The sequence below is a fragment of the Portunus trituberculatus genome, chromosome 2 (assembly GCF_017591435.1).
Source record: "Portunus trituberculatus isolate SZX2019 chromosome 2, ASM1759143v1, whole genome shotgun sequence".
NCBI classification, from domain to species: domain Eukaryota; kingdom Metazoa; phylum Arthropoda; class Malacostraca; order Decapoda; family Portunidae; genus Portunus; species Portunus trituberculatus.
The window spans coordinates 11973946-11998698 of record NC_059256.1 but is presented as its reverse complement, the minus strand read 5'-3'; the positions used below and the strand labels follow the sequence as shown (position 1 = coordinate 11998698).

General features: G+C 34.0%; 1 long non-coding RNA gene across 2 annotated transcripts; it reads right to left on the bottom strand.

Annotated features, from left to right (window-relative positions):
- Window positions 1-626: 626 nt before the first annotated feature.
- On the bottom strand, window positions 627-4553 carry LOC123505828. Of its 2 annotated transcripts, none has more exons than XR_006675267.1 (3): window positions 4507-4553; window positions 3827-3888; window positions 627-865 (listed from the first exon to the last, which is right to left on the bottom strand). It is a non-coding gene; the product is annotated as an uncharacterized LOC123505828 (long non-coding RNA). The 2 variants fall into 2 exon arrangements; XR_006675266.1 differs by lacking the exon at window positions 627-865 and adding an exon at window positions 2200-2238 and having other exon boundaries at window positions 4507-4548.
- Window positions 4554-24753: the final 20200 nt, after the last annotated feature.

The window sequence follows — 24753 nt, the reverse complement described above, 5'->3', positions numbered from 1 at the left end:
GAGAGAGAGAGAGAGAGAGAGAGAGAGAGAGAGAGAGAGAGAGTAAAATATCAATAAAATAATAACAATAACAATAATATCCACACAGTTCTGTCTAAAGAATATATATTAAAGTCTCCTATCCACACACACACAATGAATTAATATCCACACATTATATCCACATCAATGATAAATCCACAAATATCCACACACACAATACTATTTAAAAATGACTAAATATGAATATCCACATTATATCCACACCAATGATAAATCCACAAATATCCACACATAAAACTTTAAAATTCTATTTATGTTCCAGATTTATGTAAACGACATTCACAATGGGGTAAACAGTTATATTAATGTATTTGCTGATGATGCAAAGCTGCTAAGAGTTATCAAAACCAGGGAGGACGTTTTGCTGTTACAGGAAGATATAAACAAGATCTAGGAATGGAGCAGGAAGTGGAAATTGAAGTTTAATGCCAAGAAATGTCACGTAATGGAACTAAGAAAGAGTAAGAAATGTAAGAACCTTACAAGATAGTATGGAACAATACAAAATAGACTCATGGATAAGGACACAAAAGATAATGAAGACTAAAGAGGAAAAAGATCTGGGAGTGATTATAACTTGAAGGAAAAAATTGGAGACATGGAGACAGGACGCTACGAGGCCCGCTCTAACCCTGTACAATACTACTAGGTAAACACACATATGCACACATACACACACCTTCTTAGGATGTGCAATAATAGTAACAAGGCAACAGGTCTGAGTGGCAAAATTGCCACAGCCTTGTCTTGCTCCCACCAACGGTCCGAGGCTGTCCCAGTGTGTCCCATCCCAAGCATGAACTGCAGGTTGTGTGATGGCGTGCTGGGAAACATTAAAAAAAACACCAAAACACAGGAACAATGAATGAAAAACATACGGAAACATTAAAAAAACATTGAAACACACGAATAATGTAAAAAAAACAGAAAAACATTCAAAACTTCAAAACACAAGATTTAAATCTGTGGGAGAGAGAGAAGGAGTGGTTATGGGGTGTTAGATTAGGTTACCTTGAAAACGAGTGTGTTTTGGGAATGTTTTGGTGTGTTTTGGGTGTTTGAGTGTGTTCTGTGGTGTTTTTGATGTGCTTTGAATGTGCTTGTTTTGGTGTGTTTTGGGGTGTTTTTGGTGTGCTCAGAGTGTGCTTTAGGAGGTTTTGGTATGTTTTGGAGTGTTTTGAGGTATTCTGGGGTGTTTTTGGTGTGCTTAGAGTGTGTTTTGGTGTGTTTCAACACGCAAATGAGAGACACAGCTAAATATCACCCAAACACATTCAAACACCACCATACACACCCTAAACACACCCAAAGCACACTCAAATCCCCAAAAAACACTCCTAAACACTCAAAACACACACCCAAATATTTCCAAACCACCCAAAACACTCAAACACCACAAAAACACAGCCAAACCCCACAAAACACCCCAAACACCCCAGATATGCCCCAAAACACACCCAAACCTCACAAAACACACTTTTCACCCCAAACACCCCAGAAACAGCCAAACCCATCCAGTTTTTAAGAGATGTTTAATGATCTATTGACAGAGTATCAATAGCACAAAAACTCTTACAAAGAGAGAGAGAGAGAGAGAGAGAGAGAGAGAGAGAGAGAGAGAGAGAGAGAGAGAGAGAGAGAGAGAGAGAGAGAGAGAGAGAGAGAGAGAGAGAGAGAGAGAGAGAGAGAGAGAGAGAGTGTCTTGGGTGGTAGGTTAGCTTAAAATACATTAGCATCATAACACATCCTGAAACACACAAACAAACACACCCAAAACTGCACCCAAACACTTGTAATATCCAAAAACACATTCAAATGCATCAAAAACACATGAAACACTCAAAACACACCCAAACACACTCAAACACACCTGAATATACCCAAACATACCAAAACACATCTAAACACACTCAAAACACATCCAAAACACCTCAAAACACACCCCAAATGCACCCAAGAACCCCAAAACACACCAAACACACTCAAAACACCTCAAAACACACCCAAACAGACCCAAAACACACCCAAATGCCCAAACACAAATACAATCACGCATATCTTCCTTATGTGTGAGTCTGTAATACACTTTGTCCTTGATCTGGGAGAAGGTGGTGATGGCGGTGGACAAAACGGTGTGGTGTTTTTTTAATCTCCGTCCTTGACTTCAAATAAATCAGCGTGTCGTTTTCTGCGGACCTGCAAATGTTTGGTTAGGTTAGATTAGGTTAGTTAAAAATTAATCAATAAATAAATAAAATGACAAGGTTAGGTTAGACTGAGAGAAGAATATGACATTCAAACAACAAGATCGCATAGTAAAAAGCTGAGGAAGGGAAGATGTCTGAGAGATGTTAAAAAATAGAGTTTCCCGCAAAGATGTGTTGAGACGTGGAACAGTTTGGGTGAAGAAGTGGTGTCAGCAATGAGTGTGCAGAGTTTGGGTGAAGAAGTGGTGTCAGCAATGAGTGTGCAGCGTTTGAAAGAAAAATTGGATAAGTGTAGATATGAAGACAGGGCCACACCAGCTTAAAGCCCACACACACACACACACACACACACACACACACACACACACACACACACACACACACACACACACACACACACACCAATTTTGGAAATAATTACAAGTTCACTAAATGAAGGGAAAGTTCCACTAGAATGGAAGAGAGCTAATGTAATACTGATATTTAAAAGAGGAAAGGCAACTGAACCACTAACCTACAGACCGGCGTCACTTAGAAGTGTTTTGGGGAAGTTGTGTGAAATGATTATCAAAGAAAAATGGGTTAAACATCTGGAAGAAGAACAAGTCATATTGAAAAGACAATTTGGGTTCAGGACACGGAAGTCATGTGTATCCAACTTATTATTAAGCTTCTACTCCAGAGTTACAGAAGGAGTGGAAAGCAGAGACGGATGGTGGACACAGTATACCTGGACATAAAAAATCCTTTTGATAAAGTCCCGCATGGATGACTACTTTGGAAACTAGAGAACATAGGAGGACTGTGAGGAACCTTGCTCCAATGGACAAGAGATTATTTGAAGGACAAGGAAATGAGAACTGTGATCAGAGATACATACTCATCTTGGGGTTAAGTAACCAGCAGAGTGCCACAAGGGTCAGTGTTAGCCCCCATTATGTTTCAGATTTATGTAAACGACATTCACATTATATTAATATGTTTGGTGATGATGCAAAGCTGCTAAGAGTTATCAAAACCAGGGAGGACTGTTTGCTGTTACAGAAAGGTACAAACAAGATCTAGGAGTGGAGCAACAAGTGGAAATTGGAGTTTAATGTCATGTAATGGAACTAGGAAAGAGTAAGAGAAGACCGGTATGGAACTATTTGATGGGAGAGCAAAAAATAATGAAGACTAAAGAGGAAAAAGATCTGGGAGTGATTATACAGGAAAATCTGAACCCTTAAAAACACATAAGTAAGATATTTGGATTATCATATCAATACAACAAGGTAAATACTTCAAAGACAACCAATACCTTACAATATCCTCAAAAATTCAAGTCATAAATTCTATAACTTTGTTTTGAATTGAATTTTTTAGCAGCCAGGGAGTGAGAGGGAGTGGTTATGGGGTGCTACATTAGGTTAGGTTGGGAAAAAGGCTGAGATTGTTGAAAAATAAGGAAAAAAAAGAAAAAAATCAAGTCACACCAGCTGCTAGTGTTTGAACATGCGGATGAGGCAAACATCCAAACATCACCTAAACACATCCAAAGCACACTCAAAACCCCCCAAAAACATCCCTAAACTCACTCATCACATGGAGGGTTGACGGCAAGGCTGAACTGCCTGGCCACACCGGAGGCCCACCTCAGCTGCGTCCATCATACCATGAAATTATACAAGAGTAACAAAAGTAAGTGAGGATATTAACTCAAAACACACTCAAAACACTACGCAACACTTCAAAATATTAATAAATAAACCCATAACTAAACTAGAAACACTTAGCACACACAAAATCACCTCCACACACACACACAGACCCTTAAAACATCCAGCACACACCAAAATCAACCCACACACACACACACACACACACAGACCACTTCAAACACCCAGCACGCACCAAAATCATACCACACACACACACACAGACCACTTAAAACACTCAGCACACACCAAAATCATCCCCACACACGCACAGACCACTTAAAACCCTTAAAACTAACCTAAAACACACTCAATACACCATGCAACACCTCAAAATTACTCTAACCGCACTCAGAACACACCCATATATTCAAACACCCCTCTACACCACACTCAAGATATGTAAAATATACCTAAACACATCTAACACACACTGAAAACACACAAAATACACCCAAAACGCCCTGCAACACTACCAAACACACTCAAAATACTTCAGATTTAACCCCAAAACACCAAAATGCGTTATAAAGAACGGTAACATTAAAAAGGGGACTTACCTAAATATTGTGGCTTGGCTCCTCCTCTTCTTCCACTTCCATTTTTCCTTTCTTCTTCGTCCTCTTTCTTTTTCCTTTCTTCTACTGCTCCCATCTACACGCCTGACCCTAGAAACACATCAAAACACTTAGAAAACACGAGATATTAGGCAAAATATTGAGGAAGTGGAGGGAGAGTACCTCTTGTGGCTTGCCTGCTCCTCCACTTATTCCTCCCTTTCTGCTTCCTTCCTCCTCACCCTCCTTTATTTATCCTTGCTTCTTCCTTCTGCTACTAATATCTACACACCTGAGCCAAGAAACACATGAAAACACGTAGAGATCACTAGATATTAGGCAAAATATCGACGAACTGGGCGGTAGGGAGGGAGGGACCCGGGCCTGGGCCTGGGCTGTGACGTCATCAAGAGCGCGGGAACACTGGTGACTCGTCTGAATTACGTAAATAATTTTAAAAATGACTTCAAGAAAAAACGAAGCCAAGGCCGAATGCTTACTTTTTTATGACTTGATAGATACTTTAATTAATATCCAAAACATCAAAACATCTCCTGCTTAACTAGTTTTAAAAAACTGTCTAGATTAGGTATATAAAATGTATATAAACATTTCCGCTTATAACGCTGCCAAAACGTCCAGCCATTTCGACTTTATATTTCTTTCGAAAAATATTAGACAATATAAACTCTCTTCTCAGGCATCCAACACTGACCTAGAACCAGAAGTGAACGAGTGAAAGAGCATTTATGTAAAACAAAACCATTACACTCTAAACTCATTAAAAACTCTTGTAAAGTCCACCTATTTTCACTTGGCGAGTATTCTAACACATTCTACAGAGTCTGAGCTTTCTTTTAAGGCATTCTACAACGAGTTTGACCGTCAAACAGAAACGTAAACCAATAAAATCGAAAAAAATAAAACATACTTTAAACGGGACAAAACACCACTTCAAAGTCCACATATTTCACTCAATGGATTGATTTCACGCTTAAAAAAGTACAGACGATTCTTTGATCAAATAAAGGCCCAGTACACCTCAAAATAAAAAAATTGAAATCGAGAGTTGGAAAATTTGGACGGTTTTGGCAGCTCCTATTTAAGCTATAAAACACCACTAAACGCCACATATTTACCGAACACAGGCGCGGAACACACTTCAAACACAACCAAATATTTAGAGAAACCATAAAAACACATCATGGAAGCGTAATATCATTTTTAGAGAATATATCAAAAAAGTATTGGAACCCGCAGGTTGCCACGGGGGGGACAGGGTTGGTGGTCGGGGGGCGGGGCGGGGGCCGGGCGGGAGGTAACATCCGGGAACACTGCAGCGCTGGCTCCATAATCCTTATGTTGCATTTATTATCTCACCACAACCAAATTAAGCCTTATCGGGCAAACTTGGCCAGGAAACATGCAATGGTAGCGTAGTGGTTCCATTCTGACACATGTTTGGCTTACGGTGAGTCAAAGAAGCAAATAATAGCTGGTAATACTGACAACTGCTCCTTATATAGACCCATCACCTTTTCAACATTTGGGCACTGTTTTCACTCTCAGATGCAAAGAAAACCTACAAATAAGAGAGTGGCCTTAGAAATACCTGAAATAAATGATGGTGAGTCGTGGTGAAGAGTTATTGCTCTCTTGTCTCGCCGCTGGTGCTGTCGGGAATGTCATCACTTCACTTTGTGTGTGTATGTGTATATGGGCATGTTGTGGATGTGTTGCGGGGTGTATAAGCAACACCACACGGCCATCACCACTATTTGTTGACATGAGCAGACGTGCACTCGCCCCACCACACTTCTTTCCCTCCTTACACACTAATCCCTTATCAACACCACTGCCACACCTTACACACCTGTTCCTTGGTGCATTAATAACCTCCACCACCTCTGTCACGGCACTGTCACCTCTATACAGGCTGGAAATATAACGGCACTCCAGTGAGCTCACCCCTGTGTCTTGGCGGGAGGTACCGACGCCATCAGCTGTGGCTCTAAAGGAATTCACTCTCTTCTCCTTGCCCGCTACAAATTACAATACTATGTCCTTGTATGTGTTACATTCTAAGTATTTCAAAGTTATCTGGGAATTAGGTGTGGAATACTCAATGTTTTTATGGTTTTCATTTATTTGAAGATACAAGTAGCCGTGGGGGAGCTTCAAAATGTCGACATTACCAAACTCAACATTAACAACACACAATATATAAACCTAATAAAAATACACAAATAGATACAAAAAAAGAATACGAAACAACAAAATTAACACATAATCATAAAAAAAAACATGATAAACAGTGGGAGATGAGTGACAAAATATCGACATTACAAATCACTACATTTCTTCTTCCTCAGCTTATATCCCATCTTCATATGGGGTCGCTGTTCCTCACTAGTCTCTTCCAGATATTCTTTTCAGCCACCTGATTTTGTAGCAGTCCTTTTTCAGTCATATCTTCTCTCAGCTTGTCCTTCCATCTCAGCTTCGGTGTACCTCTTCTTCCCTCCACATCCATAGTCATTCCTCTTCTTCCTACATAGTTTTCATCTGTTCTCATTACATACCCATACCAATTTAACCTTCTTTCTTGCATCTTTGAACTTATCTGTGCAACTTTCACTGTGCCTCTTATCAACTCGTTCTGGATCTTATCTTTTCTTGTTACACCGCACATCCATCTTAACATTCTCATTTGTGCTACATCAACCTTCTTTTCATGTACCTTGTTCATAGCCCAAGTTTCACTTCCATACATCATTGCAGGCCTTACTGCTGCTTTGTAAACTTGACCTTTCAGTGTTGCACTTAATTTTGTGTCACATAGACATTTTTCGCCAGGAATTCCATCCACACTGAATCCGATGGTTTATTTCTACATGTAGTTCACCGTCCATAGTTACATGCGATCGAAGATATCGGAAGGCAGTAACTCTCTTAATGGCTTCCCCATCTACAGTATACTCCTATCATCTCCACCATCTACCGCATTAAAGGGTAGGTACTCGGTGTTGCTTCTACTAATGTTCAAACCTCTATCCTGTAGTGCACCTTTCCATCTGGAAAGTTCCCCCAGATCACCTTTGTCTCACTCACCAGGGCCCCTCACCGAAGCGAGTATTATCCCTTGAGTGGGGACGAGGTGTAACAGTGGCGAGCTGCTCATTGTCGTCTGGTAACGCCATAAGTAATAAATAGGATCAGAGGCGAGGATGACAATGGAATAAGAGTAGTGGTCAAAATACGATTGGTTTGACCTAGCTTGTAGTCGCCAGTCGTGGTGCCTCACACTGTGATGTGAGGCTGCTGGCGATAGAGGATGCTAAGTAATAAGAGAATAGTTAATGATCATAACTTGTAGTATTAAGGACATATAACAGTAAGTAACAGTAGTGAAGATGTACGGAGGTTAACTTAGATGCAGAGAGGTAGTGAGAGGGTTGGTTGTTTATGTGCAAAGACTGATGACGCTGCGCGTAGGTATGGGCATGTTGTGGATGTGTTGCGGGGTGTATAAGCAACACCACACGGCCATCACCACTATTTGTTGACATGAGCAGACGTGCACTCGGCCCACCACACTTCTTTCCCTCCTTACACACTAATCCCTTATCAACACCACTGCCACACCTTACACACCTGTTCCTTGGTGCATTAATAACCTCCACCACCTCTGTCACGGCACTGTCACCTCTATACAGGCTGGAAATATAACGGCACTCCAGTGAGCTCACCCCTGTGTCTTGGCGGGAGGTACCGACGCCATCAGCTGTGGCTCTAAAGGAATTCACTCTCTTCTCCTTGCCCGCTACAAATTACAATACTATGTCCTTGTATGTGTTACATTCTAAGTATTTCAAAGTTATCTGGCAATTAGGTGTGGAATACTCAATGTTTTTATGGTTTTCATTTATTTGAAGATACAAGTAGCCGTGGGGGAGGAGCTTCAAAATGTCGACATTACCAAACTCAACATTAACAACACAATATATATAAACCTAATAAAAATACACAAATAGATACAAAAAAAGAATACGAAACAACAAAATTAACACATAATCATAAAAAAACATGATAAACAGTGGGAGATGAGTGACAAAATATCGACATTACAAATCACTACATTTCTTCTTCCTCAGCTTATATCCCATCTTCATATGGGGTCGCTGTTCCTCACTAGTCTCTTCCAGATATTCTTTTCAGCCACCTGATTTTGTAGCAGTCCTTTTTCAGTCATATCTTCTCTCAGCTTGTCCTTCCATCTCAGCTTCGGTGTACCTCTTCTTCCCTCCACATCCATAGTCATTCCTCTTCTTCCTACCTAGTTTTCATCTGTTCTCATTACATACCCATACCAATTTAACCTTCTTTCTTGCATCTTTGAACTTATCTGTGCAACTTTCACTGTGCCTCTTATCAACTCGTTCTGGATCTTATCTTTTCTTGTTACACCGCACATCCATCTTAACATTCTCATTTGTGCTACATCAACCTTCTTTTCATGTACCTTGTTCATAGCCCAAGTTTCACTTCCATACATCATTGCAGGCCTTACTGCTGCTTTGTAAACTTGACCTTTCAGTGTTGCACTTAATTTTGTGTCACATAGACATTTTTCGCCAGGAATTCCATCCACACTGAATCCGATGGTTTATTTGTACATGTAGTTCACCGTCCATAGTTACATGCGATCGAAGATATCGGAAGGCAGTAACTCTCTTAATGGCTTCCCCATCTACAGTATACTCCTATCATCTCCACCATCTACCGCATTAAAGGGTAGGTACTCGGTGTTGCTTCTACTAATGTTCAAACCTCTATCCTGTAGTGCACCTTTCCATCTGGAAAGTTCCCCCCGCAGATCACCTTTGTCTCACTCACCAGGGCCCCTCACCGAAGCAGTATTATCCCCTTGAGTGGGGGACGAGGTGTAACAGTGGCGAGCTGCTCATTGTCGTCTGGTAACGCCATAAGTAATAAATAGGATCAGAGGCGAGGGATGACAATGGAATAAGAGTAGTGGTCAAAATACGATTGGTTTGACCTAGCTTGTAGTCGCCAGTCGTGGTGCCTCACACTGTGATGTGAGGCTGCTGGCGATAGAGGATGCTAAGTAATAAGAGAATAGTTAATGATCATAACTTGTAGTATTAAGGACATATAACAGTAAGTAACAGTAGTGAAGATGTACGGAGGTTAACTTAGATGCAGAGAGGTAGTGAGAGGGTTGGTTGTTTATGTGCAAGACTGATGACGCTGCGCGTAGGATAGATAAGGACACAGAGGATCGCTGCTCATTCTGCAGGGGATGAACAAATAGGTCGCATGTGGTGTGCCCCAGCTGCCTCTGAAGGAGGCAGATTCTGTCTGGTCGTCAGTGAGAGAGGTTGCACTCCGCCCTCTGATTCTCCATACATCTTATTCTGTCCAACGCCGACCCTCATTGTCGTAAGTGTTAGGTTGTAGTTCATTTGCTATTTGCTACTCAGCTGAGAATTATTGTTAAGTTCATTGCTATTACACTGTGAGTTACAATACACGTATTATTGCCTTCGTGTCATTGTTCATGATTCATGTTACTTATCACTGTGTCACTGATTATGTATAAGTAGGGCATTAAGAATTATCTGGTACATTATGATGTTTATATCGGTTATCCTTACGTTGCCTGTATGTTGTATTAAATAATCAATTATTATTATGATGGCTACATGTCTTATTTTGCATGTTTTTGTTTACATTTCAATATTCCTCATACTGGTGTCAATTTGATTGTCATGCAGGTTAACCGCATTAAAGCGACTAAACGACTGGGTTGTTTTGTCATCCTGAACACTACATTCGCCCAGCGACGATTACATAGCTGCATAAGAGAGAGAGAGAGAGAGAGAGAGAGAGAGAGAGAGAGAGAGAGAGAGAGAGAGTGTCCCCCCCGCCCACACACACAGGAATAAATAAATAGTCTCAAATATTTACTGAAAAATATATCTCTGTATTGAAAGCCATAACAAGACATACAGACAGACAGACAGACATACAGACAGACGGCAAATCTTAAGTACTAAAACTCCAATAAGTAAATGAAATAAATAAATAAATGAGAGAATAACAGAAAATATAAATAATTGATGATAATAATGGTAATAATAATAATTTCCTGAGTAATTAATATATAAAGTTGCAATGAGAGAGAGAGAGAGAGAGAGAGAGAGAGAGAGAGAGAGAGAGAGAGAGAGAGAGAGAGAGAGAGAGAGAGAGAGAGAGAGAGAGAGAGAGAGAGAGAGAGATATCAATAAAATAATAACAATAACAATAATATCCACACAGTTCTGTCTAAAGAATATATATTAAAGTCTCCTATCCACACACACACAATGAATTAATATCCACACATTATATCCACATCAATGATAAATCCACAAATATCCACACACACAATACTATTTAAAAATGACTAAATATGAATATCCACATTATATCCACACCAATGATAAATCCACAAATATCCACACACATAAAACTTTAAAATTCTATTCATGTTCCAGATTTATGTAAACGACATTCACAATGGCGTAAACAGTTATATTAATGTATTTGCTGATGATGCAAAGCTGCTAAGAGTTATCAAAACCAGGGAGGACGTTTTGCTGTTACAGGAAGATATAAACAAGATCTAGGAATGGAGCAGGAAGTGGAAATTGAAGTTTAATGCCAAGAAATGTCACGTAATGGAACTAAGAAAGAGTAAGAGAAGACCGGTATGGAACTACCTCATGGATAAGGAACAAATAATGAAGACTAAAGAGGAAAAAGATCTGGGAGTGATTATACTTGGAGACATGGAGACATGACGCTACGAGGCCCGCTCTAACCCTGTACAATACTACTAGGTAAACACACATATGCACACATACACACACCTTCTTAGGATGTGCAATAATAGTAACAAGGCAACAGGTCTGAGTGGCAAAATTGCCACAGCCTTGTCTTGCTCCCACCAACGGTCCGAGGCTGTCCCAGTGTGTCCCATCCCAAGCATGAACTGCAGGTTGTGTGTGATGGCGTGCTGGGACACATTAAAAAAAACACCAAAACACAGGAACAATGAATGAAAAACATACGGAAACATTAAAAAAACATTAAAACACACGAATGATGTAAAAAAAACAGAAAAACATTCAAAACTTCAAAACACAAGATTTAAATCTGTGGGAGAGAGAGAAGGAGTGGTTATGGGGTGTTAGATTAGGTTACCTTGAAAACGAGTGTGTTTTGGGAATGTTTTTGTGTGTTTTGGGGTGTTTGGAGTGTGTTCTGTGGTGTTTTTGGTGTGCTTAGAGTGTGCTTGTTTTGGTGTGTTTTGGGGTGATTTTGGTGTGCTCAGAGTGTGCTTTAGGAGGTTTTGGTGTGTTTTGAGGTCTTCTGGGGTGTTTTTGGTGTGCTCAGAGTGTGTTTTGGTGTGTTTCAACACGCAAATGAGAGACACATCTAAATATCACCCAAACACATTCAAACACCACCATACACACCCTAAACACACCCAAAGCACACTCAAATCCCCAAACAACACTCCTAAACACTCAAAACACACACCCAAATATTTCCAAACCACCCAAAACACTCAAACACCACAAAAACACAGCCAAACCCCACAAAAACACCCCAAACACCCCAGATATGCCCCAAAAACACACCCAAACCCCACAAAAACACACTCTTTCACTTCAAACACCCCAGAAACACAGCCAAACCCCTCCAGTTTTTAAGAGATGTTTAATGATCTATTGACAGAGTATCAATAGCACAAAAACTCTTACAAAAGAGAGAGAGAGAGAGAGAGAGAGAGAGAGAGAGAGAGAGAGAGAGAGAGAGAGAGAGAGAGAGAGAGAGAGAGAGAGAGAGAGAAGAGATAACATAACATAACATAAATAATAGGATAACAAAGGGCCACCAGGGATCTAGGTTATCCTGTATCAGTCAAGCGATGTCATCAGTACAAAGATACACTTACAAGTACACAATACATTATATACTAATTCTAAATATTTGGCCCATTAACACTAAGTCCTGCATCGAATTTCTACAATCTGTAATCCCCATACATGGGGATCATGTCTTGTTTAACTATAGTAAATTTCATAAAACTATCATGCAGCGCTATACATAATTATAAATCTAATAAATTTAAGTGCTTATCTAATCTGTTTTAAACATTGTCAAACTAGTGCTATTTACAACCGTCTCTGGCAATGCATTCCAGAAGTCTACCACCCTATGACTAAAGAAATATTTTCTTATATCTAACCTGCAGCCTTGCTTTCTAATCTTCCTGCCATGATTTCTAGTCCTACTTTCCTCTAAGGTAAAGAAAGATCTCACATCTATGTAGTTTGTATCTGAGAACATTTTAAATAACTCTATCATATTCTTATACATCTTCTCAAATGAAAACATGTTTAATGCCTTTAATCTATCTCTATACTCCAGGCGCTTCAAAGCTGGTATCATCCTAGTTGCTCTTCTCTGAACTGCTTCTAACATGTTGATATCCTGCCTATAGTGGGGTGACCAGGCCTGTATGCAATACTCTAAATGGGGCCTAACATAGGAATTATACAAGCTACGCACCACTTCCTTACTTTTATAACTAACATTTCTATTTATAAAACCCAGGATCCTATTTGCCCTATTTCTTGCTTCTAAACATTGCTTTGAAAATTTCATAGTCCTGTCTATCACTACTCCTAAATCCTTTCCTTCATCTACTGTCTCTAGAACATTATATCATAGTTAAAGTTTGTGTTGTCTTTACCTAAATGCATAACCTGACACTTTTTAGAATTAAACTCCATCTGATGTCTGATGCTATCAGCCTGTCCAGGTCTCGTTGTATTCTGTAATTGTCCTTTTCACCCTGTACTGCACATGCTATCTTAGTATCATCTGCAAACTTTGATACTTTGCTACTAATTCCTATATCTAAATCGTTAATGTACACCAAGAAAAGAAGAGGTCCTAGCACTGATCCTTGGGGTACACCAAACCACTTCCTTCCACTCAGACATTGATTTAATACTACTCTGTTTCCTTTCAGAAAGCCATTCACTAATCCAATCAACTAACCTACTATATGTAGTCTCAATTTGTAAACTAAAAAAAAAAAAAAAAAAAAGAAGAAAGAGAGAGAAAGAGAAAGAGAGAGAGAGAGAGAGAGAGAGAGAAAATACATTAGCATTGGGTGGTAAAATACATTAGCATCATAACACATCCTGAAACACACAAACAAACACAAAAACTGCAAAACACTTGTAATATCCAAAAACACATTCAAATGCATCAAAACACATGAAACACTCAAAACACAAAACACACTCAAACACACCTGAATATACCCAAACATACCAAGACACATCTAAACACACTCAAAACACATAAAACACCTCAAAACACAAAAAATGCAACCAAGAACCCCAAAACACAGCAAACACACTCAAAACAAAGAACTAATATATGTCAAACATGGGTTCTTTTGGTGTTTTCAAACATTTTATGCACCAAAACTCAGAAATGCTGGCAAAACACTATATTTGTTAAAATGTCTTATTTATGTGTTTTTAAGGTGATTTATGCAAAAAATAAAACAAATTTTTTTTTTTCATAAAACATCTTAAGAAACACATAAATAAGATATTTTAACAAGTATAGTGTTTTGCCTGCATTTCCAAGTTTTTGGTGTATAAAATGCTGGGATACACCTATATAACCCATTTTTGACATACTTCTGTTCCTTAAACAAATATTGTGTAATCTTTAGTTTTTGCCTGCATTTCTGTGTTTTGGTGCAAAAAAAGCTGAAAACTAATAGAATAATATGTTTTTCTTATTTTTTCTTTTGTTTCTCTATATTGGCTTGATTTCATGAATTTCATCATTTTGAGACATAACATTGTAAAATGAATTCAATATATAAAATTTCCAATCGAGTTTTTTTTTTTTCATAAAACATCTTAATAACACATAAATAAGATGTTTAAAGGAATATAGTCTTTGCGTGCATTTCTGAGTTTTGGTACATAAAATGCTGGAAAACACCTTAATAACTCATTTTTTACATATTTCAGTTTCTTAAACAAATAGTGTGTAATCATGTGTTTTGTCTGCATTTTTGTGTTTTGGTGCATAAAAAGCTGACAACTATTTAAATAAATCATTTTGGTTACTTTTACTTGCATTTCTCTATATTGGCTTGTTTTCACACCAAAACAAAAATGCAGGCAAAACGCATCATTACACATTATTTGTTTAAAGAACTCATATATGTCAAAAATGGGTTATTATATTGTTTTCCAGCATTTTATGCACTAAAACTCAGAAATGGAAGCAAAACATTATATTTGTTGAAACTTCTTATTTATGTGTTTTCAAGGTGTTTTATGAAAAAAGACTATATCGATTGAAAATTTTTTATATTTGTCATTTTACACTTTTATACCTCAGAAAGATAAAATTGATGAAAATAAGGCAATATAGAGAAACCACAATAAATATAACATTAACGTGTTATTTTAGTAGTTTCAGCATTTTTTGCACTAAAACACAGAAATGCAGGCAAAACGCATGATGAAACACTATTTGTTTAGGGAACTGAATTATGGCAACAATGGGTTATTTTGGTGTTTTCCAGCATTTTATGCACCAAAACTCAAAAATGCAGGGAAAACACTATATTTGTTAAAACGTTTTGTTTTGTTTATGTGTTTTTAAGGTGTTTTATGGAAAAAAAAAACTATCTCGATTGAAAGTTTTGTATATTCAAATCATTTTACATTTCTATACTTCAAAACGATAAAATTCATGAAAAGCCAATATAGACATAACCAAAGAAAAAGTAAGAAAATATTGTTAGTTTAGTAGTTTTCAGCTTTTTTTTCACCAAAACATAGAAAAGCAGGCAAAACGCATAACACTATTTGCTTAAAGAACTAATATATGTCAAACATGGGTTCTTTTGGTGTTTTCAAACATTTTATGCACCAAAACTCAGAAATGCTGGCAAAACACTATATTTGTTAAAATGTCTTATTTATGTGTTTTTAAGGTGTTTTATGCAAAAATAAAAAATTTTTTTTTTTCATAAAACATCTTAAAAACACATAAATAAGATATTTTAACAAGTATAGTGTTTTGCCTGCATTTCAAGTTTTGGTGTATAAAATGCTGGGATACACCTATATAACCCATTTTTGACATACTTCTGTTCCTTAAACAAATATTGTGTAATCTTTAGTTTTTGCCTGCATTTCTGTGTTTTGGTGCAAAAAAAGCTGAAAACTAATAGAATAATATGTTTTTCTTATTTTTTCTTTTGTTTCTCTATATTGGCTTGATTTCATGAATTTCATCATTTTGAGACATAACATTGTAAAATGAATTCAATATATAAAATTTCCAATCGAGTTTTTTTTTTTTTCATAAAACATCTTAATAACACATAAATAAGATGTTTAAAGGAATATAGTCTTTGCGTGCATTTCTGAGTTTTGGTACATAAAATGCTGGAAAACACCTTAATAACTCATTTTTTACATATTTCAGTTTCTTAAACAAATAGTGTGTAATCATGTGTTTTGTCTGCATTTTGTGTTTTGGTGCATAAAAGCTGACAACTATTTAAATAAATCGTTTTGGTTACTTTTACTTGCATTTCTCTATATTGGCTTGTTTTCACACCAAAACAAAAATGCAGGCAAAACGCATCATTACACATTATTTGTTTAAAGAACTCATATATGTCAAAAATGGGTTATTATATTGTTTTCCAGCATTTTATGCACTAAAACTCAGAAATGGAAGCAAAACATTATATTTGTTGAAACTTCTTATTTATGTGTTTTCAAGGTGTTTTATGAAAAAAGACTATATCGATTGAAAATTTTTTATATTTGTCATTTTACACTTTTATACCTCAGAAAGATAAAATTGATGAAAATAAGGCAATATAGAGAAACCACAATAAATATAACATTAACGTGTTATTTTAGTAGTTTCAGCATTTTTTGCACTAAAACACAGAAATGCAGGCAAAACGCATGATGAAACACTATTTGTTTAGGGAACTGAATTATGGCAACAATGGGTTATTTTGGTGTTTTCCAGCATTTTATGCACCAAAACTCAAAAATGCAGGGAAAACACTATATTTGTTAAAATGTTTTGTTTTGTTTATGTGTTTTTAAGGTGTTTTATGGAAAAAAAAAAAACTATCTCGATTGAAAGTTTTGTATATTCAAATCATTTTACATTTCTATACTTCAAAACGATAAAATTCATGAAAAGCCAATATAGACATAACCAAAGAAAAAGTAAGAAAATATTGTTAGTTTAGTAGTTTTCAGCTTTTTTTTCACCAAAACATAGAAAAGCAGGCAAAACGCATAACACTATTTGCTTAAAGAACTAATATATGTCAAACATGGGTTCTTTTGGTGTTTTCAAACATTTTATGCACCAAAACTCAGAAATGCTGGCAAAACACTATATTTGTTAAAATGTCTTATTTATGTGTTTTAAGGTGTTTTATGCAAAAATAAAAAAATTTTTTTTTTCATAAAACATCTTAAAAACACATAAATAAGATATTTTAACAAGTATAGTGTTTTGCCTGCATTTCAAGTTTTGGTGTATAAAATGCTGGGATACACCTATATAACCCATTTTGACATACTTCTGTTCCTTAAACAAATATTGTGTAATCTTTAGTTTTGCCTGCATTTCTGTGTTTTGGTGCAAAAAGCTGAAAACTAATAGAATAATATGTTTTCTTATTTTTCTTTTGTTTCTCTATATTGGCTTGATTTCATGAATTTCATCATTTTGAGACATAACATTGTAAAATGAATTCAATATATAAAATTTCCAATCGAGTTTTTTTTTTTTCATAAAACATCTTAATAACACATAAATAAGATGTTTAAAGGAATATAGTCTTTGCGTGCATTTCTGAGTTTTGGTACATAAAATGCTGGAAAACACCTTAATAACTCATTTTTTACATATTTCAGTTTCTTAAACAAATAGTGTGTAATCATGTGTTTTGTCTGCATTTTGTGTTTTGGTGCATAAAAGCTGACAACTATTTAAATAAATCATTTTGGTTACTTTTACTTGCATTTCTCTATATTGGCTTGTTTTCACACCAAAACAAAAATGCAGGCAAAACGCATCATTACACATTATTTGTTTAAAGAACTCATATATGTCAAAAATGGGTTATTATATTGTTTTCCAGCATTTTATGCACTAAAACTCAGAAATGGAAGCAAAACATTATATTTGTTGAAACTTCTTATTTATGTGTTTTCAAGGTGTTTTATGAAAAAAGACTATATCGATTGAAAATTTTTTATATTTGTCATTTTACACTTTTATACCTCAGAAAGATAAAATTGATGAAAATAAGGCAATATAGAGAAACCACAATAAATATAACATTAACGTGTTATTTTAGTAGTTTCAGCATTTTTTGCACTAAAACACAGAAATGCAGGCAAAACGCATGATGAAACACTATTTGTTTAGGGAACTGAATTATGGCAACAATGGGTTATTTTGGTGTTTTCCAGCATTTTATGCACCAAAACTCAAAAATGCAGGAAAACACTATATTTGTTAAAACGTTTTGTTTTGTTTATGTGTTTTAAGGTGTTTTATGGAAAAAAAAAAAATATCTCGATTGAAAGTTTTGCATATTCAAATCATTTTACATTTCTATACTTCAAAACGATAAAATTCATGAAAAGCCAATATAGACATAACCAAAGAAAAAGTAAGAAAATATTGTTAGTTTAGTAGTTTTCAGCTTTTTTTCACCAAAACATAGAAAAGCAGGCAAAACGCATAACACTATTTGCTTAAAGAACTAATATATGTCAAACATGGGTTCTTTTGGTGTTTTCAAACATTTTATGCACCAAAACTCAGAAATGCTGGCAAAACACTATATTTGTTAAAATGTCTTATTTATGTGTTTTTAAGGTGTTTTATGCAAAAATAAAATTTTTTTTTTTTCATAAAACATCTTAAAAACACATAAATAAGATATTTTAACAAGTATAGTGTTTTGCCTGCATTTCAAGTTTTGGTGTATAAAATGCTGGGATACACCTATATAACCCATTTTTGACATACTTCTGTTCCTTAAACAAATATTGTGTAATCTTTAGTTTTTGCCTGCATTTCTGTGTTTTGGTGCAAAAAAGGCTGAAAACTAATAGAATATGTTTTTCTTATTTTTTCTTTTGTTTCTCTATATTGGCTTGATTTCATGAATTTCATCATTTTGAGACATAACATTGTAAAATGAATTCAATATATAAAATTTCCAATCGAGTTTTTTTTTTTTTCATAAAACATCTTAATAACACATAAATAAGATGTTTAAAGGAATATAGTCTTTGCGTGCATTTCTGAGTTTTGGTGCATAAAATGCTGGAAAACACCTGAATAACTCATTTTTTACATGTTTCAGTTTCTTAAACAAATAGTGTGTAATCATGTGTTTTGTCTGCATTTTTGTGTTTTGGTGCATAAAAAGCTGACAACTATTTAAATAAATCGTTTTGGTTACTTTTACTTGCATTTCTCTATATTGGCTTGTTTTCAAACCAAAACAAAAATGCAGGCAAAACGCATCATTACACATTATTTGTTTAAAGAACTCATATATGTCAAAAATGGGTTATTATATTGTTTTCCAGCATTTTATGCACTAAAACTCAGAAATGGAAGCAAAACATTATATTTGTTGAAACTTCTTATTTATGTGTTTTCAAGGTGTTTTATGAAAAAAGACTATATCGATTGAAAATTTTTTATATTTGTCATTTTACACTTTTATACCTCAGAAAGATAAAATTGATGAAAATAAGGCAATATAGAGAAACCACAATAAATATAACATTAACGTGTTATTTTAGTAGTTTCAGCATTTTTTGCACTAAAACACAGAAATGCAGGCAAAACGCATGATGAAACACTATTTGTTTAGGGAACTGAATTATGGCAACAATGGGTTATTTTGGTGTTTTCCAGCATTTTATGCACCAAAACTCAAAAATGCAGGAAAACACTATATTTGTTAAAACGTTTTGTTTTGTTTATGTGTTTTTAAGGTGTTTTATGGAAAAAAAAAAATAATCTCGATTGAAAGTTTTGTATATTCAAATCATTTTACATTTCTATACTTCAAAACGATAAAATTCATGAAAAGCCAATATAGACATAACCAAAGAAAAAGTAAGAAAATATTGTTAGTTTAGTAGTTTTCAGCTTTTTTTCACCAAAACATAGAAAAGCAGGCAAAACGCATAACACTATTTGCTTAAAGAACTAATATATGTCAAACATGGGTTCTTTTGGTGTTTTCAAACATTTTATGCACCAAAACTCAGAAATGCTGGCAAAACACTATATTTGTTAAAATGTCTTATTTATGTGTTTTTAAGGTGATTTATGCAAAAAATAAAAAAATTTTTTTTTTTCATAAAACATCTTAAGAAACACATAAATAAGATATTTTAACAAGTATAGTGTTTTGCCTGCATTTCCAAGTTTTTGGTGTATAAAATGCTGGGATACACCTATATAACCCATTTTTGACATACTTCTGTTCCTTAAACAAATATTGTGTAATCTTTAGTTTTTGCCTGCATTTCTGTGTTTTGGTGCAAAAAAAGGCTGAAAACTAATAGAATATGTTTTTCTTATTTTTTCTTTTGTTTCTCTATATTGGCTTGATTTCATGAATTTCATCATTTTGAGACATAACATTGTAAAATGAATTCAATATATAAAATTTCCAATCGAGTTTTTTTTTTTTTTTCATAAAACATCTTAATAACACATAAATAAGATGTTTAAAGGAATATAGTCTTTGCGTGCATTTCTGAGTTTTGGTACATAAAATGCTGGAAAACACCTGAATAACTCATTTTTTACATGTTTCAGTTTCTTAAACAAATAGTGTGTAATCATGTGTTTTGTCTGCATTTTTGTGTTTTGGTGCATAAAAAGCTGACAACTATTTAAATAAATCGTTTTGGTTACTTTTACTTGCATTTCTCTATATTGGCTTGTTTTCACACCAAAACAAAAATGCAGGCAAAACGCATCATTACACATTATTTGTTTAAAGAACTCATATATGTCATAAATGGGTTATTATATTGTTTTCCAGCATTTTATGCACTAAAACTCAGAAATGGAAGCAAAACATAATATTTGTTGAAACTTCTTATTTATGTGTATTCAAGGTGTTTTATGAAAAAAGACTATATAGATTGAAAATTTTTTATATTTGTCATTTTACACTTTTATACCTCAGAAAGATAAAATTGATGAAAATAAGGCAATATAGAGAAACCACAATAAATATAACATTAACGTGTTATTTTAGTAGTTTCAGCATTTTTTGCACTAAAACACAGAAATGCAGGCAAAACGCATGATGAAACACTATTTGTTTAGGGAACTGAATTATGGCAACAATGGGTTATTTTGGTGTTTTCCAGCATTTTATGCACCAAAACTCAAAAATGCAGGGAAAACACTATATTTGTTAAAACGTTTTGTTTTGTTTATGTGTTTTTAAGGTGTTTTATGGGAAAAAAAAATAATAATCTCGATTGAAAGTTTTGTATATTCAAATCATTTTACATTTCTATACTTCAAAACGATAAAATTCATGAAAAGCCAATATACACATAACCAAAGAAAAAGTAAGAAAATATTGTTAGTTTAGTAGTTTTCAGCTTATTTTTCACCAAAACATAGAAAAGCAGGCAAAACGCATAACACTATTTGCTTAAAGAACTAATATATGTCAAACATGGGTTCTTTTGGTGTTTTCAAACATTTTATGCACCAAAACTCAGAAATGCTGGCAAAACACTATATTTGTTAAAATGTCTTATTTATGTGTTTTTAAGGTGATTTATGCAAAAAAAAAAAAATTTTTTTTTTTTCATAAAACATCTTAAAACACATAAATAAGATATTTTAACAAGTATAGTGTTTTGCCTGCATTTCAAGTTTTGGTGTATAAAATGCTGGGATACACCTATATAACCCATTTTGACATACTTCTGTTCCTTAAACAAATATTGTGTAATCTTTAGTTTTTGCCTGCATTTCTGTGTTTTGGTGCAAAACAAGCTGAAAACTAATAGAATATAATTTTCTTATTTTTTCTTTTGTTTCTCTATATTGGCTTGATTTCATGAATTTCATCATTTTGAGACATAACATTGTAAAATGAATTCAATATATAAAATTTCCAATCGAGTTTTTTTTTTTTTTTCATAAAACATCTTAATAACACATAAATAAGATGTTTAAAGGAATATAGTCTTTGCGTGCATTTCTGAGTTTTGGTACATAAAATGCTGGAAAACACCTTAATAACTCATTTTTTACATATTTCAGTTTCTTAAACAAATAGTGTGTAATCATGTGTTTTGTCTGCATTTTGTGTTTTGGTGCATAAAAAGCTGACAACTATTTAAATAAATCATTTTGGTTACTTTTACTTGCATTTCTCTATATTGGCTTGTTTTCACACCAAAACAAAAATGCAGGCAAAACGCATCATTACACATTATTTGTTTAAAGAACTCATATATGTCAAAAATGGGTTATTATATTGTTTTCCAGCATTTTATGCACTAAAACTCAGAAATGGAAGCAAAACATTATATTTGTTGAAACTTCTTATTTATGTGTTTTCAAGGTGTTTTATGAAAAAAGACTATATCGATTGAAAATTTTTTATATTTGTCATTTTACACTTTTATACCTCAGAAAGATAAAATTGATGAAAATAAGGCAATATAGAGAAACCACAATAAATATAACAATAACGTGTTATTTTAGTAGTTTCAGCATTTTTTGCACTAAAACACAGAAATGCAGGCAAAACGCATGATGAAACACTATATGTTTAGGGAACTGAATTATGGCAACAATGGGTTATTTTGGTGTTTTCCAGCATTTTATGCACCAAAACTCAAAAATGCAGGGAAAACACTATATTTGTTAAAACGTTTTGTTTTGTTTATGTGTTTTTAAGGTGTTTTATGGGAAAAAAAAAAAATAATAATCTCGATTGAAAGTTTTGTATATTCAAATCATTTTACATTTCTATACTTCAAAACGATAAAATTCATGAAAAGCCAATATAGACATAACCAAAGAAAAAGTAAGAAAATATTGTTAGTTTAGTAGTTTTCAGCTTTTTTTTCACCAAAACATAGAAAAGCAGGCAAAACGCATAACACTATTTGCTTAAAGAACTAATATATGTCAAACATGGGTTCTTTTGGTGTTTTCAAACATTTTATGCACCAAAACTCAGAAATGCTGGCAAAACACTATATTTGTTAAAATGTCTTATTTATGTGTTTTTAAGGTGATTTATGCAAAAAATAAAAAAAATTTTTTTTTTTTCATAAAACATCTTAAGAAACACATAAATAAGATATTTTAACAAGTATAGTGTTTTGCCTGCATTTCAAGTTTTGGTGTATAAAATGCTGGGATACACCTATATAACCCATTTTGACATACTTCTGTTCCTTAAACAAATATTGTGTAATCTTTAGTTTTTGCCTGCATTTCTGTGTTTTGGTGCAAAAAAGCTGAAAACTAATAGAATATGTTTTCTTATTTTTTCTTTTGTTTCTCTATATTGGCTTGATTTCATGAATTTCATCATTTTGAGACATAACATTGTAAAATGAATTCAATATATAAAATTTCCAATCGAGTTTTTTTTTTTTTTTTCATAAAACATCTTAATAACACATAAATAAGATGTTTAAAGGAATATAGTCTTTGCGTGCATTTCTGAGTTTTGGTGCATAAAATGCTGGAAAACACCTGAATAACTCATTTTTTACATGTTTCAGTTTCTTAAACAAATAGTGTGTAATCATGTGTTTTGTCTGCATTTTTGTGTTTTGGTGCATAAAAAGCTGACAACTATTTAAATAAATCGTTTTGGTTACTTTTACTTGCATTTCTCTATATTGGCTTGTTTTCAAACCAAAACAAAAATGCAGGCAAAACGCATCATTACACATTATTTGTTTAAAGAACTCATATATGTCAAAAATGGGTTATTATATTGTTTTCCAGCATTTTATGCACTAAAACTCAGAAATGGAAGCAAAACATTATATTTGTTGAAACTTCTTATTTATGTGTTTTCAAGGTGTTTTATGAAAAAAGACTATATCGATTGAAAATTTTTTATATTTGTCATTTTACACTTTTATACCTCAGAAAGATAAAATTGATGAAAATAAGGCAATATAGAGAAACCACAATAAATATAACATTAACGTGTTATTTTAGTAGTTTCAGCATTTTTTGCACTAAAACACAGAAATGCAGGCAAAACGCATGATGAAACACTATTTGTTTAGGGAACTGAATTATGGCAACAATGGGTTATTTTGGTGTTTTCCAGCATTTTATGCACCAAAACTCAAAAATGCAGGAAAACACTATATTTGTTAAAATGTTTTGTTTTGTTTATGTGTTTTTAAGGTGTTTTATGGAAAAAAAAAAAAAAAAATCTCGATTGAAAGTTTTGTATATTCAAATCATTTTACATTTCTATACTTCAAAACGATAAAATTCATGAAAAGCCAATATAGACATAACCAAAGAAAAAGTAAGAAAATATTGTTAGTTTAGTAGTTTTCAGCTTTTTTTCACCAAAACATAGAAAAGCAGGCAAAACGCATAACACTATTTGCTTAAAGAACTAATATATGTCAAACATGGGTTCTTTTGGTGTTTTCAAACATTTTATGCACCAAAACTCAGAAATGCTGGCAAAACACTATATTTGTTAAAATGTCTTATTTATGTGTTTTTAAGGTGTTTTATGCAAAAAATAAAAAAAATTTTTTTTTTCATAAAACATCTTAAAAACACATAAATAAGATATTTTAACAAGTATAGTGTTTTGCCTGCATTTCCAAGTTTTTGGTGTATAAAATGCTGGGATACACCTATATAACCCATTTTTGACATACTTCTGTTCCTTAAACAAATATTGTGTAATCTTTAGTTTTTGCCTGCATTTCTGTGTTTTGGTGCAAAAAGCTGAAAACTAATAAATAATATGTTTTCTTATTTTTTCTTTTGTTTCTCTATATTGGCTTGATTTCA